The sequence below is a fragment of the Triturus cristatus genome, chromosome 1_1 (genome assembly GCF_964204655.1).
Source record: "Triturus cristatus chromosome 1_1, aTriCri1.1, whole genome shotgun sequence".
Classification (NCBI taxonomy): domain Eukaryota; kingdom Metazoa; phylum Chordata; class Amphibia; order Caudata; family Salamandridae; genus Triturus; species Triturus cristatus.
The window spans coordinates 591,579,642-591,603,397 of NC_140579.1; the positions used below are offsets into that span (position 1 = coordinate 591,579,642).

The 23,756-nt window shown below is 46.3% G+C and overlaps 1 long non-coding RNA gene across 2 annotated transcripts; it reads right to left on the bottom strand.

The window, feature by feature from the left end:
• Nucleotides 1-7,684: 7,684 nt before the first annotated feature.
• On the bottom strand, nucleotides 7,685-22,420 carry LOC146870673 (uncharacterized). 2 transcript variants are annotated; one of them, XR_014979000.1, is made up of 6 exons: nucleotides 22,321-22,420; nucleotides 22,151-22,202; nucleotides 21,106-21,220; nucleotides 20,762-20,886; nucleotides 20,188-20,312; nucleotides 7,685-8,384 (listed from the first exon to the last, which is right to left on the bottom strand). It is a non-coding gene; the product is annotated as an uncharacterized LOC146870673 (long non-coding RNA). The 2 variants fall into 2 exon arrangements; XR_014979001.1 differs by lacking the exon at nucleotides 7,685-8,384 and adding an exon at nucleotides 15,259-15,561.
• Nucleotides 22,421-23,756: the final 1,336 nt, after the last annotated feature.

The following is a 23,756-nucleotide window of genomic DNA, read 5'->3' on the forward strand; positions in this document are numbered from 1 at the left end:
GTACAGAGGTTGAAATAACAGATTTTGAGGACAATGACGATGAGTCTGCACAGTCAGAGCCCAACGCAGCAGGAGTGGCAACAGCAACAGATGGGAGAGAGAGACGGGCAGAGATCACATGCAACTATTTCTAAGTAAGTAAGGGGACACAGCCAGTAGTTGTATGCCATGGCGTAGTTTTAATCATGCGGCACTACGCCACAGCACAACGCCATAAATGGCCCTATAAATCATGTGAAAACAAGAGTTTGAAGTCAAGGGTTACTTCACCCAACTGTGTCCTTCAATTGTGTGCAGCATCAGTGTCTGCGCCCACGCACTACAGTGCTGGATGCCAGGGATTGAGTCTCCTCACTGGCTGTGGGACCAGTGGCAGCCCCATGCCGTCTGTTGCTCCTCCGTGTGTATGTGACAGGGGGGGTAATGCTGCTCCTACTGGTGGTGTCTTCGCTGTCCCCAGCATCAACAGCACCAGTTGTGGCCGACTGGCTTGTTAGCAGCACCTCAAGTGCACTGATCACCCTCACCATCCCCCTTGACACGTCATTGCTGCAGTGTGCAAGCCCCTCCTGCATTGCCACGGAGCGCCTGCAGAGCAGCGAAGTGGCAGTTGCCAGGCGGTTCACTGCCCTTGTGTGGTGATCTTTCTTTTGCCTCTCCCTGTGCCGTGTAGCCCTGTCCTCATCCATCTTCGTGCACAGCAGCATGACGGACTGGGACATGTCCCGCATGTCCCGCTATGGTGACACCCCTCTTGAAAAAGCCTAATGCAAACCCAGAAATACTGGCCAATTATAGGCCTATATCTCTGCTCCCTGCTTTCTCTAAGTGCCTCGAGAGACACGTACATTCCACGCTAGCCACTTTTGCAGAAGAAAACTGTTTACTCCACCCTTCGCAATCTGGTTTCAGGGCTGGTTTCTCGACGGAGACCGCCCTGTTAGGTGTCACCGAAAATATCCGACAACTCCTTGACCAAGGCCAAACGGTAGCACTTGTGCTATTGGATCTAAGTGCGGCGTTCGATACCATCTCCCACGAAACGCTCCTTAGAGAACTACACACAAATGGCATAAGAGGAAAGGCTCTGGAATGGATTAAATCCTTTCTGGCAAACAGAACTTTTCAGATCGCATCAGCACAGGCCGAGTCAGACTCTCTACCTGCAGCTCATGGAGTGCCACAGGGGTCCATCCTGAGCCCTCTGTTTTTTAATATTTATCTAAAACCATTAGTAGAACTTGTTGAGAAGCTAGGGCTAACGCTCATGAACTACGCCGATGACACCCAAATCATTTTTTCCCTGTCTAACTCTTGTCCCCACTCCCCGTCGCTACTCAAGGAAGGACTACTAAAAATACTGAACTGGATGACAGCAAACCAGTTAAAACTGAACGGGGACAAGACGGAAATTCTGATTTTGGGAAAAGACAACGAACTCTGGAACCCCGCGCACTGGCCAGAACAGATGGGCACCCTTCCTACCCCGGTACCCCATGCTCGTAATCTGGGCTTTTTACTAGACAACGCCTTATCCATGGATAAGCAGGCCAGCAAAGTTACCGGATTGTGCCTCACCATAATCAGATGGTTGAGGAAAATCCTGTGGATGTTGCCTTCGTCAACACAGAAGACCGTAGTCAATGCCCTTATTACATCTAGGCTTGACTACGGCAACATCCTTTACTTAGGCGCAAATAAATCAGTCATTGGACGCCTGCAAGTGGCACAAAATGCCGCAGTCAGACTCCTATGCAAGATTCCCAGGAACGCTGGAGTCTCGAACCACCGCCGGGACCTCCATTGGCTCAGGATTGAGAACAGAGTTCGTTTCAAGGCTTTGAACAATATGTTCAAAATAAAAACTGGTGGAGTCCCAAAATACCTCCAATCCCTTGCCTGCCTCTACACACCAAAGAGAAACCTTCGGTCCCAGACAGCAGCACGGTTCTGTATACCTAGGTTCAAACGTGCAAGATCAGGGGGCAGATCCTTTGCCTATCTTGGACCGACCTTATGGAACTCTCTTCCTCCAAACATTCGGAAGGAAGTTAACCACCTTAGCTTCAGAAAGCTTGTAAAGACCTGGCTATATGAACAGTAACCACTCAAAATCCCCCCCCGTCTTTTGCCTTTTCTTTTCTAGCTGCGTCTAGGCGCCGGGAAACCCTTCTTGGGTAGCTGTCGCGCCCTACAAATTGACAAAATAAATAAATAAATGCCCGCAGCCATCTCCCTCATGCCCTCAGCCATTGCGCTTATGCCCCTGTCAATATTGCCCATTGTTGCATTGAGGCCCTTCATTTGACGCTGGACTGACAATATTGCCTTTCCTTGTAGGCGCTGGACCTTGACCATGGTGGCCTCCAGCCCTAAGAACACCCCCTGGCTCTCACCCAGTGGAGGTGGACCGCGCACCCGAGCCCTGCGGCGACGTCTGGCACCTGTGTGTGCTCCCTCCGAGGCGGAGTGCACACCGGCATGGCAACCATCCAGTGGCACAGTGGATGTTAACGCAGCACCCCTCGATTCGTCTGAAGAGGACTCAGAGACATGTATTCTGGCAACAGCACGCCTCCTAGACCTGAACAATGCAGGTGGTGTAGATGCGGGTGAGGCCAGCTGGAGTGGCGATGCTGGCTGTGGTGGCGAGGCTGGCTGTGGTGGCGTGGCTGGCGGTGGTGGTGTGGCTGGCTGTGGTGCTGTTGTCTGGCCAGAACTCGTGGTGGTCTTCTCAGAGCTGTCCTTCCGGGGTGCCCTCTCCCCCTTCTCCTGTGCAGTCCTGGGCGAAGTATCGCCTGTGAACAGAAATTCAACATCAGCTCAGTGTACCTGCAGCCCTGCATTGCTATCATCATAATACATTTCTGTAACACTCTCTAATTGTCCAATGCCTGCTTATCACTAATGTGTGTCACATGTCTAGTTGTTCTGCGCAATTTATGTCATGTTTGAGGTTTCAGAGACTACATCTCCCATAGTGCATTGCTGGTTTGCACTAACACCTGTACTGGAGTGGGATTCTCTATGCCCAATTGGGGATTTGGGATAGGGGTAGGGGGGGCACAATGCTGTGCATGCGTCTTACCTTGTTTTGTGGCGGCTCTGGCAGAGCTGTCTGCATCCCCAATCCCCACGACACTTTCAGGCTCAATTGTAGTCTCCACGAGCTCCTCAAGGACTGTCAGGGCAGGTGCCCTGTTCCTTCCTCCTCCTGTCCGGCTAGCCTCTTTCTTCAGTTCCGCCATCTTCCTCTTGGTGATGATACGGAGATCGTACCATCGCTTCTTGAGGACATCAATGTCCCGGGGGGTCACTCCAATGGAATTCACCTGCGCCTGCATTCCCAGCCAGATCTTCCTTTTCTCAGATTCAGCCACTTGCAGGGACTGTTTTCCAAACAGCTTATGGTGCTGCTTTACCACCTCCTCCACTAGTACCTGCAGTTCCTTTTGGCTGAATTTCAGTTCTCTTCCTTTGCCCTCCATCTGTGTCCTGGCTGGCCATTGTGTCAGTTTCCTGTGCTGAATCAGGCACTGGCTCTGTTCCTCTCCTCTTTACTCCCAGCCTCTCCAGAGTCTGCTGATTGTGTGCACCTGCCTGGGTGTGGCCACCTCCTGGTTGGGTGGGGTTGGGTTTGCACAGGATTGGCTGATTCATCAAATTATGTGTATTTGAATTTCCGAATCGGTATTTACCGAATCGGTATTTACCGAATCGGTAAATACCAATTTGGTATTTACCGATTCGATAATTACCAATTCGAGACTCCGGTCGGTATTGTGGATTCGGTATTCATTTACCGAATTTTACCGAATCGGTAATTTTTACAGAACGATTTGGTACATAGCAAATACCGATTTCTAAATACCGATTCGGTAAAATTCGGTAATTAGGAATCGGTATTTCTGGCCTACCTACATATGGCCCTAAGTTCCTGCATTTTAAGCTCTACACCAGGGGAGGAAAAGGTGTGTACCTGGCGCCCCTCACCCAAGCCGGCACTTCAACAAATCCAAGAGCAGTAACCTGCCAACGGCCTAATTAGTTCAATGTACAAACATCTGCAGGGATTGTGCACAGCTACTGCGCGCCCTCCAGGTCATGTGTGACCTCCTGCAGCTGTGATCTCAGGCTGTGTAGTCAGCAGAACTTTGCAAGTGAATGGAAAACTGCGAGCCCCGGAGACTGTTTGCTAAAAGCCAGGAGTGGCTGACAGGGTCACTTGACGGGTGCTAGGTTGTTGTGCAGCACGAGGAAGCAATTATACATATATTTACAGTACTGCTGTTTCCTCCGCTTGGCGTAAAAAACAAACTATGCTGAAAATGCAATAATATCGCCTATGTGTCCTCGTGAAGACTGGATCATAGATGGTATGAGTGAAATGCCTTGATGTGCATGGATTCACTCGTCCTTCCGTTGCTTCCCTGGGAAATGGATCCAAAAATAAACAATCCCGGGAGTGGTGCGCGCGCGCCACATCAGACGTGCTTTCAATTATCGCACCCGTGTCTGGGCACGATAATTGAAACCACACGGCCTATTGGTGTCTATTATGCGCACCAAGCGCGTAATAGACACCAATAGGCCGTGGGCGGAGCAACGTGCCCGCCTTTGGCCAATTGCGTGCAGTCTTTTATAAAAAGACGCACGCAAAGGCCAATGGGGTAGCACAAAAGGAATCGCACACGCACGAGCGTGTGCGATTCCTAGGTCAGTGCTAAATCCCCGTTTTTCACCTACTAAATGTCTCGCTGCGCAGTGCAACGCAGGCGCAAGACCTAAAAACTCAGTTACTATTGCTCACTATTGTAGTACTACAGACACCTGTAATTTACAGCGATTAGAAACAGTAAGTTTGGCATGGGTTGCTAAATAGAGTGCGTATTACCATTAAAGCGACCAGCGTCCACTTCGAGTGCCGTTCTTGCGGAAATGCGATGTTTGATGAAGAGGCAAATATTCCTGCTTTAATGTCAGTCACGTTTTCGGCTTGCGAGAAGAGCCATATCAAAGTTAACCTAAAGTAAGTGATAATAAAGTTACTTGTTTCTGATGGACACTGTTTCTGTATACCAAGGGCCGTGTACATCCCGATGTGCTGCAAAAAGAAGTTTGCATCCAAAACGGAATCCCAGCTGTGGTGCAAATTGTGCACTAAGGGTTTCTACTTGTTGAGTTTGGAATTGACTGTTTCTCGCAGCATCACAGACGGAAACATGAATGTAAGTGTGTGTGTTTGGTGTGTGCGTGCCTGGGCATGTATGTGTATCTGTGTGTGTGCATGCCTGTGTATGTTTGCCTGTGTATGTGAAAGCATCTGTGTGTGTTTGCCTGTGTATGTCAAAGCATGTTTGTGTGTGCATGCATGTCCAGGGCAATGCAATCCTGCACTTCTGTCAAGATTAACACAAGCATTGCCATAGCCAATAGGTCTCGCTTTTGGGACCTTATAAGTATTTAGTTATGCAGCACAATATCCTTGGTGCAACAACAACTGTTGCATGGCTAAACACTTATAAGGTCCCAAAGGCGAGACCTATTGGCTATGCCAATGCTTGTTTTTTTTTTTGCTTCTAGAATGTAGAAGCTCGTGATTTATGGCTCAAACGTCTTGATTTTTCTACAAACTATCTAAAAGCAGATTCACACATGGCCACTCTGTGTTTTTTCTCGCACATTCATTAATGATGTAACGCCACATAACCTAGAGATAAACCCAACCCAACTATAAATCCCTTCTGTATGAATAGTTGTGTTAATTTAACAGGGGTTATTTGTCTGAGCAATTCTGTATCAACAATTCCTCAGCAAGCGCCCTGGACGGCAGAAGAGACTGCTAAATCCACCCCCACTGGTGTCAAAGAGGGACGGCGGCGCTTCCCACAGCCAGCGAGGTGGGGGAGAGGAAGGAAGAGGGAGGAGGGTGGAAAGAGGCAGAGAAAGAGTCAGACTGAATGGTTACAGAGGTTGCAGTGCTGCCGGCCACCAAATGCCACCCTCCTGTGCTTTGATAAGGCCCTAGTCATCGCTTTCTGGAATTACAGCTGCCTGGTTCATTTTCACGGTGCCCACGCAGACAGGATCCCAACCCTACCTCTGGAAAGGGAAAGCAGCAGTAAGAAAGGACAAGCACAATCTCAGTTTTGGAAAGAAAACAGATACATTTAAAATGCACAAATTGCAATTTATATTATTGCCAGGTCGATGGCAGTCTGCGTGCTGCAGAGCGGGATCACCCCTGCTGGTCACCCCTGCTGTCCAGCATTTCTGTTCTGCACTACAGTTGGGCGACAGTGCCAAATTCAGAGGAGGGGCATGGATGTTTCTGAGGGCCGGTGCTGCCGAGGAGCTTGTTCTTGGCTGCCCACTGTTCTGCTGGAGAGTGTTTTCCTGCAGCAAACAAGCGTGCAGCCACGCCAAACACAAGCGCTAGTGTTGAGTCTAAAACAAATGTTAAAAAGAGTGCGTTGGGAGTATCAAATGGCCTCAAGCGAAATGACCCAATTAAGGGGCCAGTTGCCATGGGCGTGACAGACATATCTAAAGGAGGGACAAATGGCACCATTCACCAACCAAAAGAAAACCATTTGGACAAGCACAGGGAGGCACCAATTAAAACTGGTGGGCTTGGCCAAACTACACATACCGAATACTGCATGCGCGCTGACTCTAAGCTCGACCTAAAAAGGGCTTCAAGCCCACCCTTTATTTACCATTGGTTGACTTCATTGTCAGTCTCATTTCTTTTCTTTTAATTGGTCAGCAGCGGCTGGTTTCATTTTGCTGGTCTTGCTAAAGACAGCTTTGGGAGAGTTTGGTTTCACAGCAAGGCACTTCAGGAAATCAACTGCATGTGGTTTACAACTCCCTTCACTACAATGCATTAGTTTTATTGTGTCGGCCCATGCTCAGTACTTGTCTAAATCCTGACCCAATTTTGCAAGGCTTAAATATACAGCACATATCATTTTGAGGTAGGTCCTTTAATTTTGCTTGCCCTAGTTGTTTTCTGGCACCCCTACACAGCGTTACTGTTGCAGGAATTTCTGTAAAACTATACTGCGATTCGATACACGGGTCATACTACTCAACTCTGGCTCCTTCAGTTTATTTTCACCTCTGATTCAGTGACTTTTTGTAAAACATGCATGTATATAAATGTCTCCGTCTTGCCTGCACTGTTCACTTCCTTAGGGATAGGCATCATTTATGTGGATTGAACTAGTAAACACACAGCATTCCACATGTCCTGTGGCACTGAAACTTTTAGGCAACAACACTTCATCACCACAATCATAGCTCCGTAGTTGTTGACTCTCCTGCCAGGTCCTCTTGACTGAGGTCCCCATACACCGGGGTCACTGCTTTTCACCAAGTGTATGGGAGTGATAGAGATCAGGCTATCTAAAATATGCCCACTACCACGGATAGAGTAATCACACAGTTACACGCACATACATCCATCATACGCTAGGGCCCATTTCACTAACACACGCTCAAATACTCTACCAGCAATAAACCTGTGGAAAGAAAACACCTAAACACCCTGCATCAATATCAGGTCGATCAGATCTGGTTTAGTGACTGTCCTAATCAATAACATAATCTACACAACATATACAATAATGATCAAAAATATAAACCCAATAATTGACAAGAAAGAAAATTCAACACCATGTTTAAAATTATATTGCTTTATCTAAAATTAGTCAAAGTAAAATCAATCAGAATAAATCATTTCTCATAGTTACCTAATCTAACTAAGTGTCAGAACGGGTCAGGACAAGTCTCTCGGTAAAGTCTCTCAAGACGAAGTCCTCAGCATCAATCCTCAGCAACGCAGCTTCACGCAGCAAAGGTAAAATGGCAAGTGGCAAAAGGGTGGCCAAAAGAGTGGGGAGATCCCTCCCTAAGCTAACAGTTTTTATAGTCAAAATTACAATGGAAACTCACATTAAGTTTGCAGAATACACTGAATCACTGAGCAGAGCGAGAAGGAAAGGATGCAACATTGCAACATTTGTGAACCTCCGCTCAGGAAAAATACACATAGCGAAAACTACGGAACAGGAACCAAGAAAATAAAACATGTATCACATTTTATCCAGCTTCTCCTCGGCCATCGAGCCACAGTTCAGAGTTTCCCTCTAAGGCTCCTTTGTCTTTCGAGATTGCCAAGGACACTTTCACTTTTCTTGGAGAACACCCAAAACTGCTGCTGTCCTCATGGAAAGTTTTATAGAAGGACCATGGTCAGTCAACTTCAAAACCATTTCCAGCAGGGGTCTCCCTCGTCACGTCTTTCACATATTCACTCGAGGCCAGGCTCATAAAATCAGCCATCATGGATTAGGCCTCCATAGGCCACAATAGACCATCTCAATTAAAAGAAATAAAAACAACGTTACTACAGCATAATGATTAAACAGTGTTAACCCCACTAATACCCTTATGTGTATGCATTTATCTAGCTCTCGCGACATAGAAAAGCATTAATTCAGACAGCGTTTTGTGCTCAAAATAAACAGCACACAGCAACGTTTAAACATGAAAACTTGCACGTTATTTTTTAAGAAACAGAAACAGCACACGCATGCTAACCCTTGTGTAACTTTCTCTTATGTTAAGACAAACGAATTGATTAATAAAAACACTTACACAAGACAAATAATTAATTTGTTATTTATTAATTTTTAATAAAACGCATAGACCTACTAGAGCTTCAAAAGCCCCTGAATTTTCTAAATGAAAATTCTGCTCCTGCAGGAGCAACCTACTGGTGCTTTTCAACTACCGCCCTATCGCCTTGTAAGACACCTAAACCTAGATGCGAGCACGTCCTTGTTTTCTGTGGTTGCACATTTTGTGTCTTTTGGGAGAGCTGCTAGCTGTACTAGCTGCTGCTCCATGATTCACTGTGCTGAAGCCCCACGACTGCCTACCTTACCATAGTGTGGAGACAGCTCATTGATTTGACTTTTTTGTGAGATGGAAGCTCTGGTTTATGGTCCAGCTGCTCCGGTTATGGGCTCTGAAATTGCCCCACCTCCCTTGCAGGCTCTCTCCTGCCAAACTGCCCATAATCCATTTCACGCTTTCTGTTTCCCTGGAAGAAACCGGTGTGACAATCCTGCCATTTCAAGTTCAAATTGCATAATTTTCGCACAATTGCATTATGTTTCCTAAAACAAACAACTGTGGGAACTATGATATTGTTCGTGATACACTATGTCTTTGTGTCCCATATTATCTATTTCGGTAAATCCTAGCATATTTTTTTTGTGTTTGTTTTTATTGGCATTTTCAAAAAACAAATACAAAACAACAAGCCAGCATAGTAGCGATACATGTCCAGGAATAAAATCAGCACAGTTAGTTCATGAAAGAGGTTGTATAATATGTGCCCAACCCAGCTGTACTCATTAAAATAGTGACATTCACAACCACAGTACGACTTCAATCAAGAGATTAACATTTAGGGGAAATGCTTTCAAAGACAGAAATCCGTCTGATGTTACATGTACCCCAGGCCAGTTAACAGTGAAAAATAGAGAACATTGACATTTCACAACAACCCCTCGGCCCAACTTGTACAGGTCGGGCATCCCCCAACTGTTCCCTGCTTCTCCCGGGCCCAGACAATAAACGATTCCCAGATGTCACGAGGCCTCGAGGTAGGAAGCATTAGTTACCAGAACGTGTTCAATTGGGTGTGACCATAGGTAACGTCCCTTATCCATTCCTTAACCAATGGCAGTGGACGGCAACCTGGCGTTTAGCGAATAAGAGAAGCAATGCGTGCAGTCTGCGCATCTTGACTGGCGAGTCCTTGACGTAGTTCTGCAAACCCAACATGGGGGATGGGGTAAGAGACATACCAATGATCTGATTAATTGATGCGAAAATTGTGGACCAGAATGCAGTGAGCTTAGGGCAGTCCCACACCATGTGTAACAAGCATTTGCAATGCAATAGGTCTCGCATTGCTGAAAGTTTGAGCTATCGAAATTGTATTATTATTTGCAACACCAATAGCTCAAACTTGTAGTAATGTGAGACCTATTGCATTGCAAATGCTTGTTTAGTCTTGAGTATTGAGGAAGAAGCATTTTTGAATGTCGGAAGGGTCTATGTTTAAGAGCAGCAAGGCCGCATCATTATGGCCCTTTTCCTCCCTCAATTATAGTAACAAAGAGCGTACTACTGGCTACAGGTCTGTATATATGGCTTGTACCATCAGTTTGATCATGTACAGCAATTAATAAACAAACATTGGTAACATGAGCACATGGACTTAAATCCATCCAGCGAGACAAATGTCATTAAATACGCCTTATGAGTAAGGACTCCTTAGTTTCCTGTGTAAAGTGATTGCAGCATGAATCTGTGAGGCTGTTAGTATTGATATTCCAAGTTATTAAGGTTGCACTATGTTAAAAATATGGAATTTGACGCTTGCACTGTAGAAAGAAGCCTGAGCACACTTGTTCTACATACCACGTTTTATTGGGTATATATATGTGCACTGACATTGTATGAGCTTTATGCTTATCGATTTATGTCTTGGGCTGTCTACCAGCATCTATAACCAGTCACATCACTACAGTTCAGATTAACATGATCATTACAAGTTCCTTTGTAGCACTCACACAGCCCATCTTTCAAGCACTTAGTGACACTGTCCCCAGAAACAATTAAAGAGGCAGGATGGTGTCTCTTTCAGGGTCCTTTAGTGGACACAGTAATAGTCTATGAATGAAGCAGGCTCGCTAGAGTAGAGCTGTGAGCAAGGACAAGGTGTGTGTGCCTTCAACAGACCAAGGACAGAAAAGCACTGAGTCAGGAGTGTGAGGGGTCCACTGCACCCCAATTAAGCATATGTTGTACTACTCTACCAGCCACTGGCGTAAAACGAAATGACGGGGACTCCCTGCCTCTCATATGTCATGTATATTCCCAGGCCTTGTGTTGAAAGGGCCTTCTGAATGGTGTTGGCACCACAAAGGCCTGCATCACACCCCTGCTACCATCGAACCTTGCCTACATTACTGCTCAAGTGCCTCTTGTTACGTCACTGCGAAGCAATCGAGTTTAAACACAGCACGTGGGAAACAGAGGAAGTGCTTCTTGGCTAAAGAAGGAATATGTATTTTTTTTTATCTAGCTATTTCTTGTGAAGTACATTTTGAATGCTGCTATGAATTACTGGAATGTACACATCGACATATAATATTCCAACAGCTGAGACCTCAAGATATCAAGGATCATGTTTGGAATTTCATATGTAAAATGGCTTGTGGTAAAAACGGCTTTAAAAAGAATTTATTGTATTGCTGTTACATGCATCCTATCTCACATATACACTTGTATTCAAATGTCGACCGTTGCAGTTTGATATTTAAGAGGGCATTTCGGAAGGTGTTTAAAGCTTTGGTTATATATGTTTGGGATGCGGGGATCAATGGGGGAGGGGGTCTGCACGCAGTTCCTTGGAAGCAGGAAAGAGGCTAAATGAGCTCCCAGAAAGCGAACGGTGGGCAGGTGTGGCGATGGGGTGTTTTGTATAAAGCATGACACACATAACGTGGTCAGTGAACCCTTGCATATAGAAACTGATCATTCTGGAAAGAAAGACCCCACAAGGTGATAACACTGGAGCATTCAGGTGCTGCTATATTTATAAGGTCTGCAAGGGACGTTATAAAATGTGAGTGGAAAGAAGTGGTAACACTGCAGCCGCTTTACTGCATGCTTTAGCATACAGTGTCGGCATTATCATACATTATAATCTTGTGAGAATATACACAGCGTCGCTAGAGAGACAATTGTGACTTCTCACTTATCCTGAACTTCCTAATTGGCAAAATGTTACTGCATGTGACGTGGGCAGTGTCTGTTGGTTTTAATAATGCAAGTGTTCACCACCTGCTTTTCGGTCGTGTTTAAGTGGTACTTTAGTCAGTTTTAGGGTTCGTTGGACAGATTTAAACTAGGCAAACTAACACATGGGGTGTTACTGCACATGGGATAGTAGTGGTAGAATTGTGGCATACGCAATGCGATAATTTCTAGTGGTAACTCACGAATCTTGATTTACCATCGTACTGTTAACAAGGCAAGCATTTCTGTCGGTGATTGGCACGCTTTGATAACTCTCCACACTTCCCATACATGCACCCAGAGAGCCAACTGCGCCTTTAGCTCGGATTTCAAATGGGGACCAGATTAAGAATTACGAGCATGCAACAAAACACAATTATTGCATGCCCAAAACTGAAGCCAGTAAGTTGGCAACCAAAACTAAAATAGGTGCCGACCATAAGTGTTAATAAGGAACTAAAGCAACGCATTGCCTGAATTTAACTAGTCTGCCATTGTGCTACCGACCTGTGTGCATATACTTAGTGATAGACAGCCTCTTTTAGCTGGTAAAACTAGCAAGCACAGCGAGAGCCTAGGGTGGCGCTATGTGAGGCTGCAAGACGCAGAACCAACATCCTGCATAGGTAAGTCAAGACACAGAAACAGACTTCAAAGAGGAAGGCAAATTAGAATGTGTCCTTGTGAAGCACAACTGGTGCTGATGTATAGCGCTCTGATACCTGATACCTTCGGGTGAAGTTCGTGCTATTAAAAAAAATAATACTGAAACCAGCCTCTAGGAATTACATTTTCCGTGTTTTCAAACCGACCTCAATCACAATACCTTTAAGCTGGGCTGGGGGTACCTGAGCTGAAGTTCGGGCCAAAGCGCTAGTTAGAGGAGATAGTTCTGCCACTGTGAACAGGCGGCCGAGGCATGAAGTCAGTCAGGCGCAGACAGGAAGGAGAAGACGTACACAATCAGCTTCCTGAGCATCGACGCTGTGCCCACCTCCCCTCACTGAGGAGCCATGGGCACCCAGTGACTGCCGCACTCCCCCATCCCTGCTAAAAAGGAATTAATTGTGACTGAGGTCGGTCTACTTAGCAAACACACAACAAGCGGCACTGAAAGCGATCGTTTCGCAATTGCTATTGTAAAAAAAAAAAAAAAAAAAAGTTTCTAAAAGAGCCGCATGCTTTTTGCCAGTAAAACCATTTCCTTGTTTGAAAGTGTGACACCCACTGTTATAGCAGCCTTTTACTCCATTAACAATTTTCATTCTGGGACGGGGCACAACATGCCGTTAAAAAAAAAACAGTAAAACTACCTGTCCCATAATGCTACGCTCCACTGTCAACAAGGAGAGAAAGAAAAGACAGAGTATGTGTCAGAGAGAAAAAGACAGAAAGTGAGAGTGAGGACGTGTGTGTGCGTTAGAGAGAAAGATAGGTAAGAGAGAACGTAACAAAGATACGAGTCCCTGTGTTTGTGTATCAGAGAAAAAGCGACAGAGACAAGATAGAAAGGGAGGGTAAGGGAGAGGGAGAGAGACAGGAAAAGAGAGACAGGAAGAGAAAGAGACAGAAGCAGAGGGAGCAAAAGTGAGAGAAGGAATCGTATGTGAGCAGTGCCTCAAAATGGGTTGTAATTATTTTCGGAAGCCGGACATTACCAGGGCGGCTGCTAATGAATTTCTGCTCCAGCGGCTGAAGTGAAGAGAGGTTAGAGGTAAGGGGAGTGTGGAGAGGGGAGAGCTGGGGGAGGAAGCGACAGGAGACGGGGGAGAGGGGACACCGAGCAGGAGGAAGGGAAGGCTAGGAAAGTGAGCTGGGTCAAGGAAGGGGGAGAAAAGGAGCGCTGGGAAGTGAAAAGACAGGAAGTGGGGTTGATAGAGATGGGGGAAATCCCACTGTGTAGGGGTCAGAAGGCAGACAAGACACGGCATGAGGGGTGGTGGAGAAACAAGCAGCAGCTGAGATCATCATAGACGCCGTGCGCGAGCAAAAGGAACAGGAAAGCACGCACTTCGCACATAAAATAAAACAAGCGCGCGTGGCGACTGGAATTTATTTCCAAATGAAATGCGCCCTGGCTTCGGAAAACGAGGGCGAGAGAGGCAGGGGAGTGAGAGTAGAGCAATATAAACAAGCGCGCGTGGCGACTTTAATTACAAACAGATGGCCCCTTTCTATAGGTCACTCCTAGAGCAGCGAATCGAGCAGAGCATCAAAGGGCTGGGTGAGAAGGGAGGGGGAATGGAAGGAGCAGAGGAGCAGAGCGGCTAAAGTGAAAGAAAGCTAGAAGGGAGGGGGGAGTGGGAGCAGCTGTGCACGTGCATGTGATCGTGCACTCAAGGTTTAGGCCAGCCAAAACTGTGGGTAGCACTTTGAAAATCCCACATATAAAATGTCTCGAGCCTTTGGCTCACGAGACCTAAAAAGGAGGCAGCTGTAAACCCACAGCGCCAACAACTCTCATCCTCCCTTAGCCCCATACGGTGCAAGCCTGTAGGTGTTCGGTAATACCTATGAAGGAATTTGAAATGAATCAGGTGGAGCCTATAATTGGGGGACAACTCGGTGAGCTGGAAACAGCAGTATGCCCACTGATCCTCAGTTAACGGGACTGGGAGCTCATCATTCCACCCAGCAGTGTTTTGCATGTGCGTGTAGAGGTGTGTAACAAGTTTACGGGACAATGGTGAACGTAACAGGTTCTCTAGGGCGGGTAGGGGTGGTGGGGGCGCCGGTAAGCCATCATGTGGGGCGAGACAGGCAGCGCATAGTTTATTGTGGGAGGGCAGGTCGGATAAACAGACGCGGAGGCTGAATATATTTTCCAAACGTGCTCTTTTTATTGTCAGTGATGGTAGATGGTACGACGATGGGTTTTTCTCCCTCCTCTTTTTGGTCCGTTCTTGATGAGCTGGGCTGGGGATCGTAGGTGGTCCCTTCCGGCTCTTCTGTTTTATCGGTGTCACCCCGGAGGCTCATAAAAGAGGAGAGAAAACAGCCGTCAGTCACTGCTGTGAGGAGGGGAAAGTTCGATTTATAGCTCTACCTGTCACCACACCCGGTGCATTGTGATTTAGGGTCACGTAGATGCCGACTACTCCTCCAGATCAAAATCAGGAGAGGGGAAAGTCCACAGGAAAGAAAAGGAGTGGAAAACTATAAACAAAAGTATTTTTGCCCGGTTCGGTTAATAATCGAGGATAGCCGGTGCTTGTAAAATAGGAGGTCCAACAGGGAATCGCAACGTAAATGTGTCCCACACGAGGGATAGCTGTGGCAGTTTCGCTATTTAGTGCCCCTTCCCTGCTAACCGACCCGCCTCCCTCCGCCCGTGTACCCTCCTCTACTCTCCCCAGAGACGCAATCACTCACTGGCTCTGCCGCACCTCTCCTGAGTTGCGGCCGCTCTCCAGCCTCCTCCGGTGGATTCCACCACTCCTCGCTCCACTGCTCTTCCGGTTCCTCGTCCTCTGGACGACCGTCCTATTCTTGCGGTTTCTCCTCCACTTGAAGGCAGTCATCGCTTCTCCACTCCTCCTCGTCCTGCTTCCCGCTGTTTGCCACTCCGATGTCGGTCCAAGACCAGCCTCCCTCGTGCTGCTCCTCTTTCACTGGAAGCTGGTAACTGCTTCCGGGGTTGTCTCCTCCTACTTCCGGCCCTGCGTCTTGGTCCCGCTGTAGGGAGATATGAGAGGTGGGTGTGTTTCGGTGCCTCATTACCGCCTTCATATATGCAAACTGTGGATAGCGGACTCCTAGGGGAACAGCGCGTCTGTATCGCGGTTCCTGAATCTCAGGTAAAAGTTCGGTCCTTGCGCTCACCTACTCACACTTATAATATAGGAAAGTTTCAGCAAATGGCAACCTCTGCCCCTCGGCTGCAACTGGGGAGGACCTGAATGTGTTCTCTGGGTACAGGTCCACGAACGTGTGAGGGTGTCATTTCTGTGCTATTGCCTTACTGAGGCTGTCTTGAATGCTTGGCAGCATGGGGTTGTGTGCTAATGGTATAGAAGGGGCATATAGTATCGGGGCGCCTGCCTGCTTCCACAACTCGTCCCATGCCCAACGCAGTGTCTGAGGTGTCTATGCCGTTGCGAGGGTGGTGAAAGGACTGGTAAAGTGCCACTCGAAGGGGAACCGGCGCAACTGCATCAGCCTCCACTGCTACGTGGGGTTGGAAAGGTGTCGGGTGAACCCAGTAGTGCAAGAACTGGGCCTGAGCGGAAAGGGCATATAATTGCATATCTGGAGCACCCAACCCACCCTGTTTCAATGGGAGCGTCAGTAAATCCCAGGAAACGCTGGCCTGCCCACACTAGGGAGACTAGCAGTGATCTTAAGGATTTCAAAAAATTATGCGTGAGGGGGATCGGAATGTTGACAAAGTAATAAAGAAACTTTGGTAGGATAACCATTTTTGCTAGGGCGATTTTCCCTGCCAAAGATAACGGGATAACGGGAGCTTATACCAAATGTTAACCTTCTCCTCCAACCAAGTGACGGCGTGGCCATAATTCAAATTCCACACCTCCTGCATGTCGTGACTGATCCAAATGCCCAAGTATTTAACCACCTCGGCCTCCCACTTCAAAGGTCACTGGGAGTGTGTTATCGGTCAAAGGAAACACGACGGAGTTAGCCCAGTTAATGGAGACACCGGCCAACCCTCCAAAGCAAATGAATTCCCTCAGAATAGGGTCCAGATTTGCCACTGGGTCTGTGATATATAAAGTAACATCATCTGCATAAAGAAAAATAAGTAGGCTCCTGGTGCTGAATCCGATCCCCCTAGCCGCGTGGTGTTGCCTAATACGTGCAGCCAGGGGTTCCATTGCAAAAAGCAGGGGAGAAAGAGGGCACCCCTGCCGAGTACCCCGCAAAATGGGGAAAGGTTCTGATAGTAGGCCATTTACTCTAATCCGAGCAGTGGGCATAGTGTACAGCAATCGGATCAGATTGATGAAGAGCGGGCTAAATCCCATGTGGCCTAGTATGGCAAATAGATATGACCATTCGAGCGTATCGAACGCTTTAGTAGCGTCAAGGAAAACTGCAGCGGCCTGCACGTCAGGGTGGAAGTAGTGTAATACCGAAAATACAGTCCTAAGGTTATGAGAAGTAGACCGCCCAGGGTTGAATCCCGACTGGTCACGACAAGCAATAAGGGGAAGTAGGGGCTGCAACCTATTGGTTATCAGCTTAGCCAGGATTTTGACATCTACATTTATCAATGATAATGGCCGATATGAATCTAGCTCAGCTTCAGGTTTCCCGGGTTTTAACAGAGTGACAATTATCGCCTCCTGCATGGTTGGAGGCAATATACCAGTATTTTGGGCCTCCTCATATGGTGCCAGCAGACGAGGCGCAAGTTCCTCCACCTACGTTTTGTAGAAGGTGGTGGTAAGGCCATCAGACCCAGGGGCCTTGTTGAGGGGTAAACTCTTTATGACCTGAGAGATATCCTCGACAGTGAACGGGAAATCCATGTAATCCCTGTGCCTTTGATGGAACCAGAGCAGTTCCAACGAGTCCATGTAGGACTGCATTCCCTCTGGGCACGCCTCTTGGGTGGCCGTGTAGAGCTTAGAATAGAAAAAGAAGAATTCGCCTAGGATACCCGTCTGGCCCCTAACAACGCCACCCTGTGTGTTGATCAGCTCGGGGACATAAGCGGTAGAACGCGGGGGTCGAATCATGCCAGCAAGCGTGCTTCCCGGCCTGTCGCCCTCCCCGTATCTTCGCGCCTCTGCATATTTCCCGAGGAATTTTACTTCGCTTTGCGCCTCCTCAGCGTAGTCCAGCAATTTGTTCTTCAAGAGAGCCATAGTTTTGGGTTCATTTGTGGAATAAAATTGCGTTTCAAGCCCTTTTATTTGGGATTCGAGTGAGGCAAGTGTGCCTCTGATAGCCTTCAACACTCCCGCCTGGCGGGCGATAGATTGACCTCTGATGACCACCGTAAATGCTTCTCAAAGAGAGGCCTCAGTGTCCACTGAACCCGCATTGAGAGTGAAGCATTGGGTGATATCTGTTCGGATTTCCTCCTTAAAGGCCTCGTCTAACAGGGCGTGTGGTGGAACCCGCCAGGATAACGCGCTGGGAAGGGAATCGGGAAGCGTCATTTTCAAAAGGCACGGGGCATGATCCGACAGGGATCGCAGCAAATGCGACACATCAATGGTCCAGGTGGCCACATCACATGAAACCAACCAGAAATCCAGGCGGGACCAGGCGCTGCGGTTGTCGAAGATGCAGGTACCTTCCCTTATCGAGGGGGGGTTTCTGGCGCCATATATCCACTAGGTCGCCATCTGAGAGTATGGTGTTTAAGGCAGCACTTGCAGCGGGATGCAGGGCCCGGGCTGCCCCTCGCCTGTCCATGTCGTCGTCTAGAATGCCCCCCCCCCCCCCCCCCAGAGAATGGTACTGGAACCAGTGGCACCGATCCTGGCCCAAATGTCCTGGAAAAAACTAGGGGAGTCTACGTTGGGGCCGTATATCACTGCTATTGCAATGGAAACACCACCCAGTGTGCCCACTATGAGGATGAACCTGCCCTCAGTGTCTTTGTGTATTTCCCCCTTTCTCCAGTCTAGGCCCCGCTTAACCAATACCGCCACTCCCGAGAGTAATTAGAATATATGGAGGAGTAGACGTGACCCCACCTGTTATGCCTGAGCCTCTGGGATGGCATGACATTAAGGTGGGTCTCCTGCAATAGACATATGTCTATATTATGTCTCGTCAGGTAAGTATGTACGAGCCTGGACTTCCTGCCATCATTCAGTCCCCTAATGTTCCATGTGAGAAAATTCAGGGTGTTGGCGTGGTGTCAAATAGTACAAAATTCAAGAGAGGATAGGAACTAGGGCAGCGCAGTATCTTCCTGAATCAAACCGTACAATCGGACAAATAGCATACAGGTACACTGGCAAAAAACAGAACTCCACCCTTCCACCCTCCACCTACTCCAACCCCCCAATCAGGTTGTAGAGTACGCTCCTGTAAACCAATAACAAAACATTGAATATCCGGGAAACCTCCCATGGGGATGCGGGAACGCCGGCATCCTCTCCTGTCATGACAGGGTGGCCAAGATACTGCAGAGAGCCAAGTCAAGGGCATATGTGGAGGGTAAGATAGCAGACATCTAGCAGCACAGTCCGCTTAGGGCCCCAACAGGTACATCCTATGGCTGACATATCGCAAAAGCTCTCTAAGGCATAGTTTAGACATCTACAATCCCCCACAAAAGCAGGCACCACCCACCCATCATAGGGGAAACCAGCTAGGAAGTAACACATGTGAACTCAACAGTATGGGTTATAACCAGCAGTGGCCAACAGAAATTAGAAGGGCAAAGTGGTCTTCAAACAGCACAGACCATGTGTAGCACCTAGAACCAGGATCGTGGTTAGTATGGAAAGCCCTTAGTCATTGTCACTCAGTTTGGTTTCCGCTGTATCTGCGGATCTGGAGCCATGTCTCGCCTGTTTACCTCCTATGTGTTTGGCAAATTTGAGCGCGGACTTGGCATCGGTAAAAAAGTGGGTAGAACCATCATGTGTAACCTTAAGTTTGGCGGGATACAATAGAGAATAGGGGATTTGAGCCTGCATAAGGAGTCGCTTTGCAGGCAGGAACTCACGTCTCGCCGTTTGCACCGCTTGTGTGAAGTCAAGGTAAAAAGATATCTGATTATTCCTTGTGTGTGATTTTCTCCATTTCACGCGCCTGGCGCAATATCAAGTCTCGGTCCTGGTATACACAAATATTAAATCGGTAGTAATGGAAATACTAGTCACATCTATTTCCCTGTTGCCTGAACAATTTTGGGTGCCCATCGGGATAGAAAACACATCCCACTACCAAGGATGTGACCGACAACACGACCCGGAAGGGGCACTTGTTGTCGCTAAACGTTTTCTAACTGGGTACTACCCCGGCACTCTAATGTTATTAGTTACAGTATCTGTAAACGTAATTAAAGATATGACATGACTACATAGTGTTACAGCAAGGAGTCTTGGCTGTCCCCCAAATACTGTTATTCAAAGTAAAAAGTAATACACTTTTTTTGATGAATCAGAGAAAACAGTAATGTCCCAACATATATTCTTCGTGATAAATCTTAGAATTTAATATATCTGATGACAAAATCTATACAATTCAAAAGAGGACCTATTCTCCTGGTTGCACTGTTATATTCCAACAGTACAGTGTATACATGAAAATGTTGTATTTCAATGCAAATTCCACAAACTGTTATGAATAATGCAATATTACAGTACTCACAATCAGTCCCTTTACAATACGCCAATTTCCCGCAAAGTAAGAAGAATCAGATGTCGAAATTTCATCAAGAAAGTGATCCAGAACAGCCAACACGTGTTTCGTTACGCAATGTAACTTTTTCAAGGCTGTAAATATAATCATTACAAAAAAGACTTATATTGACCAGTAAATAAAAGCAAAATTGTTCTCCGAATAAACATTTGTTCATTATCATTTTGTTGTACAATATGTGAAGAGAACAAAAAGAAAAAGCATCCCAACAAGAGATTCGGTCCAAAACGTGTGTGTGTGTGCAATCACTCGCTAGCTTATTTATGATCCTTGTATATAACCCGAATGGTGTGGAACCAAAAGCAGGAAGATAGCCCAAAATAGTTTCTCATGCCAATAGTGAGACAGTAAATATTAATCATAGTGATGCGAAAAAAGGATGAAAATCTTTAGTTAAGAATGGAAGAGTACATCAGTCAGCTTGACAGACAAAGCCCGAAAACTGGGGCATGTTTCATCGTGCAAAATCCAATCCAAATGTCCTAGATAGACAGTAGGTGAGTCCAACCTCTGTTAGCATTACCTTTGAATGTAGTAGAATTGTAGAAACATTTAGAATATTTTCCTAGTCCAAAGGTATGTTCCTCTGACGAACGACAGTATACGCCAAGAACGTTTTCTGTCAACTGGATATCGCCATTCAGTGGTCTAAAACAGACACACAAAGGTAGACATGAAAAGAACAAATTGTATCTATACTTAACACGTCCCAGTGGACTATCCCACATAAATCAAATCTATCTACGGGGAGCAATGTAACGATATGGGTATACATCAACTATCGGACAGAGCTAAAAAACCAAGGCATGTATTATCGTGTAATGTCAGATCCAAGTGTCAAAACATGGAGAATAGGTAAGTCATTACCTTTCATGTGGTATAGTTGTTGAAACATATACGAATATTTTCTAGCCCAAGAATATAGAAGTCTGACGAACGAGAGTATTGACCATAGGCTTTTCTATTTCCTGGATTCTGTAGTCTAGGACAGACACACAAAAGTAACAATAAAAAGGACAGTCCATGCCTGTGGCTGACAAATCCCAGTAGAACATCATGTACACGGCAAATCTATATACAAACAACAGTATGTGGGTATAGGAGGCTATACCAAGAAGACATGAGGCCACACCCTCTAATCAAAGCTCATTTCACAAAGTGTGGTTGTGTGAAGCAACTTACTTCTAGCTGCCGTAATCCAGCAGCAAATGCCTAATGCAATCAATAGGGGCTGTCACAGTGGAACATTCAACGATATTTAAAGGCCCTTGAAACAGGTTGTCTGAAACAGAAATGTTAATGTGCTAACCTTATACCTTCAAAACCGATCGAAACATCAAACCCATTGATGGAAGATATATTCATACAAAGAAGAGTAAAGAGATCTCTACTAGAGAATCTCGAACATCAGCGTCTTAGGCTAACGCTTATTCCCATGGTTAGTTTCCCATGGCAATCCATAATATAGGTTCTGAGACGGTAGATCCAAAAAATTTTAACGTTACAAAAAGGGGCCATTTTATTATCATTCCCCCAAGTTGTCTAACTGTCCATTCCTCAATAGTAAGACTTACTTTCCAATATTTAAAGAGAGTAACCAACCATCCGGACAGCCCCAATCAATCGCTGCTCCTTTCTCAGTGTGAAATTACGTAGCCAGATAAGGAATAAACACTGACATTCACCTACATGTTCTTCCTACATGACAACGGTAAACCAGAAATTATCAAGGGTCACAGTATATTATTAGAAATACGAGTCCGGCAAAAAAGAAGAAGGAAGCAAGGTAATCTCGCTATGTAGAATACTCTGAGTCTGCAATAGAGGTTCTAACCTCATTAATTGTAATCGTAATTTTTAAAAAACCGTACAGTCATGAAGGGCAACATGAGAGTCTACCACAATAACATACTTAACTTAGCCCAGTGGCAGATAGTGTTGACAGGAAGCACTGTGGTAGGTGCCTGTAAAAAGAAAATAATATCACGAACCCAAATTTTAGCGGCGTTATTGTATGGGCCGAAGTAACTCGGTTATTATCACGTTACCGAAGAAGTCCGCCGACCCTCAAAGTTCACTTACTTCCAAATCCAAAGTGTAGACAGTCGTGTAAGCGTCGTCCATCAGAACGGTCCCCATGAAGTGCTGCACATTTTATGTAGTGCAGAAACAGACATAGTAGAAGGACTCCGTACCTAGGCGGACTTCCTGTGTTAAACATAGAAGATAGGACTACGTTTGGTGCAAGCAAAAACAAAACCGCCATGTTGGAGTGGGGAAAATAACACCCAGGCGGCCCACGCAAACTGCCACCAATTCCGGCTACAATGATCCGATCCTACTGTAAGCGGGTGGTGGGCTGTTTTGCGCACCACCTGTGTTTCATTGTAATAACGCATGTGCAAAATGTTCAAGACAAAGTATATTTCGGACACACTGTAATTCTACTGTATTGTAATAACCCTATTCTAGGGAGGCAATATTTCTCCATAAAGAAATTAGTGTAACAAAGAGAAAGTGCATGTTAGCCCTGAGAAAAATAAGAAAAGGATGAGAGAAAGACTGTGAGGGTCGAAGGTTCCATACATCATGTGACTTTTCATTACCTATAACACATGCGTAATCAGTTACAGTTGCAACATCCATATTACAGCATTTAATCTTTTAAGAAAACTTGTAACTCCCTATCAAAATTGATACCCTGTTCTACGGCCCGCAGGCGAATAATCCATTGCGCCTCTAATTTTCTGAGGGCAGACGTCCGATCCCCCCCTCTGGGGTGATTGTATGCCTGAGTTATCCAATGAAATTTGGCATTTAGAAGGGAACTTCCCGGATGAAAAGTATTGAAATGTACTGCTAATGGGTAACTGTGATCATTTTTGCGAATGGCCCTAATGTGTTCCTGGATTCTCTCTTTGAGGGCACGAATAGTGCTGCCAATGTAAATTAAATTACATGAACATTGTACACAATAAACTATGAATTTAGATTCACAATTCATAAAGTCCTTGATTGTATGTACGGTGGAGGTGTTGTAGCAAAATTCCTTAATACCGTGTTTCGCCAAGGGGCACATATTACAATGTGTACATTTGTAAAACCCTCTGGGTTTTGGTGGTAACCAGGAAAGCGTCATGGGTTTTGGTGGGAGGTAGCTCCTACACAGTATATCCCTCAACAAAAATATCCAAGAGTAGCCATGACCGCACTAATTTACTTGTTTATTTGTTGTTTATTTTATTTATTTAATTTACCATTAACAATGGGTCAAACTGGGATCAGGTGGAAGGGTTTGGGTTGGGTCCAGGCGGGTGCATTTTGCGTGGGGACTGTTATGCCATTGGTGTTATGAATTAGGTGTGTGGGGGAGATACCATGGTCTCTTCCTATGATGGTGCCTGAGAAGGCACTGCCCCTATTGTAGGGATTTCAGACCTTCCGATGGGCTCCTTGAGCCCATTGGAAAGAGTCACACAGTCCCACCACCTGCTGCCTCCACCCGCACACATTGTAAT